The sequence below is a fragment of the Phyllostomus hastatus genome, unplaced genomic scaffold (assembly GCF_019186645.2).
Source record: "Phyllostomus hastatus isolate PE091 unplaced genomic scaffold, TTU_PhHast_1.1 phas_scaffold_21, whole genome shotgun sequence".
Classification (NCBI taxonomy): Eukaryota; Metazoa; Chordata; class Mammalia; order Chiroptera; family Phyllostomidae; genus Phyllostomus; species Phyllostomus hastatus.
In genome coordinates this window covers 30,457,285-30,461,122 of record NW_025334017.1, presented here as the reverse complement: position 1 = coordinate 30,461,122, position 3,838 = coordinate 30,457,285, and the positions used below count along the sequence as shown (strand labels likewise).

The window sequence follows — 3,838 nt, the reverse complement described above, 5'->3', positions numbered from 1 at the left end:
CCAGCAGTGTCCTATCATTTATAAATTGCCTAGCAAGAATGTTCATGCCAGGTATGTCCCCCACTGTTCTCAACTACCTGTATATCCCCACACTCACTTCTGAAATCGAATACTGCCCTCCCGGATTCTATCATTGTCCCAGAACATCCAATATGCCCAAGTTGCCTCACTCTTTGAAATTTGTAGGCTTATGTGAATTCCCCATGAAGATATATTAAAAATTTGACTTTCTCCTATTAATCTGTCTGTGTTAATTTAGTTATTATCCTAGCTAGAAGAACTTAGAATGTAGAAGGAAAAGTATTAATTATTGTTCTTAGCTCCCCCGCTATACTATTTCCAAATAATCTAAAATCCTGAAATGTTAATTGCCAAATAAATGTAAGTATATCTACATTTGGCTTAATACAGAAAAAACTAAAGATAAATTTGGATCTGTTAATGAATGTATTGTACTTTTGTGGACAAAAAAGTGGCAACACACTAAACCTGACAAGTTCAGGGGAGACGGTAGCCTTACAAACTAGAGTAAAGTAATCCCATAGGATGGTATGAAATTAAAACTTTCCATCTAAAAGCAGTTCCTGGCAGATAGTCAAGTTCTAGGCAGGTATTTTTCCTATCAAAGGTCAACCTTTACCTTAACTGAGCTGTTTATTATCTTTTCATATCTATGATAACGTACCTTTGGAATGTCAGGATAATTTCCTTTTTGAGACAACAAATCCTCTCATTGTTATTGTTATTGTGTTCAGTGTTGACTGTTAATTATCCTATACCAACCTATGTAAAAAAATAATATATGTGTATATTCATTTTACTTTTTATCCAATCCCAGAGATTTGAGCTTTGCTTTTCCCCCCACCTCTGTAATGTATTACCAATGAATTTCATGTAACCCCCTTCTGCCTCCTTCTTTCCCCCTTCTGCCTCCTTCTATATATAAAATAAGGTGAAAAATTACCATTCTCTAGAACATTATCTTAATCTGTTGAGATTTTGCTTCCCAGTAACTGATTTCCTGATTTTGAACTATATTACAAAGCCATAGTAATCAAAACTGTAAGACACTGGCATAAAAACAGGTACATAGACCAATGGTACAGAAGCAAGAGCCCAAAAATAAATCCAGACATAACTAATCTTCAACAGATGCAATGAACACATTTTTCTTTTTAGAAAAACATAGTTCCTCTAATAACCATCAAGGAAAAATATAGAGGTGCCTCAAAAATTAAAACAGAACTACTACATGTCCCAGTAGTACTAATTCTGGGAATTTATTCAAAGAAAGTGAAATCGTTACCTCTAAGAGATATCTGTGCTCCAATGTTCATTGAAATATTATTTATAATGGAGAAGATATGGAGAAGATATGGAAACAACCTAAGTGACCATCAGCAGATGAATGCATTAAAAAATATGGTAAATATATACAACAACATATTTTTCAGCCATAATAAAAAAAGTCTCTAACATGGATGGACATGGAACACACTATACTAAGTGAAATAACTCAGAGAAAGACAAATACTGCATGATTTCACTATGTAGAATAATAAACAAAGAACTAATGGAAGCAAAGAGTAGATTGGTGGTTTTCAGGGACTGGTGGAAATGAGACGTTGTTTAAAAAGTACAAACTTCCAATTATAAGGCTCCCTCATAGAAAAATCTGGGAATCTAACTTATAGCACGATGACTACAGCTAACAATATCGTATTGTATACTTGTGAGTTGCTGTGTGAGTAGAGCTCACATGTTTTCACCATACCAACAGCAGCAACAACAAAAAAGGGGTAATTAGGTGAGGTGAAGAAAATGTTAACTAACCTCATTGTGGAAAACATTTCCCTATATGCCTACACTAACTTATCTTTGTATACTTTGCTTAAACAATGTTGTATGTTGACTATATCTCTAGTAACAAACTATAGAAATGATCCCTGAAAGTATAGTCTTAACTATATCTCAATAAAGTGAAATGAATACTAAATGCAAAGGCTAAATCCCATGAAACATGAGTAATTATTTATAACTCTCTTCGAAGTTTCAAAATGCTCTTCCAATGGTTTCTCTATTACGGTGGCTGTTTTCAGAACACCCAGCGAAATGCTTTTCACACTTGTGCTGAGACATGAGTGGGAAGGAGAACTCAGAGGACAATCATTCATTAAGTGCCTACTCTAATAATATCACTAACAGTTAACAGTTACCATGTGCCAGTTACATTACTAGAATACTCTTATTTAATATTCACAATATGCTTACCCTTTTGCCATTGGTAAAACTGACATTTTGGAAATTAGAGACTCTTCAAGGTGAATTCAGAGTCCCATTCTAATGCCAATTTTTTTTAAAGCTTATATACACTATATCATCACTATGGGCCAAATACAATGTTAGGCTGTTAGGCACCTTCATGAACATTTGATCCTTAAAATAAGTACTTCTGAAAAATTCTTTTTTACAGATGAGTAAGTGGGTATTAGGGTAGGCTATGCATCCAGAGACGTATGGGGCTGAGGTTCACAGCTGTATTGTATTAATTACTAAGACTCAAATTCTTGTTCAAAAATAGAGGAAGAAAACCTAATCTTACAAAATATATGTCATTGGTTTGTATTTGATTAGGCACTTATTTCCCTTTCCTAATTTTGTCTATGCTATTGAGTTATTTATTACAGACCAAAAGTGGCAAATAAATTCATTTATTCAGCCATAATACTCAGACTAAGAGTGGTAGTCAAGGAAAAATTTGCAAAGAAACCAGAGTTCATTTTTGAAGGATAGAGACAAATATGCCAGATGAGAGCATTTCAGGAAGATGCAGGAATACAGACAAGGAAAGGCATCTGTCAAACAATGAGGCAGAGAACTAAGTGATGGCAAGATGGTTCTAGACTCTAGATTCTAGAACTTTCTATTTCAAGCTAAGAATATGAGGCTGCATAATAAATAAGTATTCAGCTATAAAAGGTTTTTGAGCAGAATGTTACCCAATCGAATGCAGGTTTCAAGTGAAGGACATTCATGGCAATGTAGAGAAGAGATGGAAACAAACACTTGGGAACAATAATTCAAGCAAGAAATGAGGTGTCAGGCCATATGACTGCAGTGAAGATGAAGTATATGGGATGGATTAAAGGACAACTTTGTGATGGAGATTTGGCATGTGTAAAGTCAGGGAAGAGAAGTCATAATGACTTCAATTTTCTGGTTTGAGCAACTGGGATGACTGCGATATAATTCATTACTTATGGAAAAAGAGGAAGATTTCACTAACAAATATAGTATACAAATGTATCCCTTCTCATAAATGTGATTCATTACAGAATCACAAAAACATGTAAAAAAAGTGAAGCATGATTCATTCAACTACTGTTTAAAAATCACTATATAACATTTCCCTGAATAAACGGATCAAAAATCTTGCATTTGTGGAGGTATTACCAATAGGTATAAAAAAATGGCCTGACCTTACTTTACCTTTGTGCTATGAAATTGTCTTAACTTATCTTGATAATAACATTATCAAGATAAAATTTGATCCCTAGCTACTTGATAACCTCAATTCATACTTAAAAAGTCTATACCAGACAATAGACTATAATTTCTATATTCTCAACTCCATTAGTTCTTAGTTGCATAACCTGTTTTAAATATATCTGTGATGTTTAATGAATATCATCAAGGATCATTAGGCCATATTTGCATTAAAATTCACTTGAGGATTCATCGAGAGTATTCTTGCTCAGATATACTCTAAATGTTCATGAAATGCGTTAACTTAGAACACAGGCTTATACTTAAATGTAAAAGGGCCTGAACAGTTAAC

At 33.8% G+C, this 3,838-nt stretch overlaps 1 pseudogene; it reads right to left on the bottom strand.

Annotated features, from left to right (window-relative positions):
* Positions 1-1,863: 1,863 nt before the first annotated feature.
* Positions 1,864-1,962, bottom strand: LOC123833406 (annotated as a pseudogene).
* Between the last annotated feature and the right edge of the window lie 1,876 nt (positions 1,963-3,838).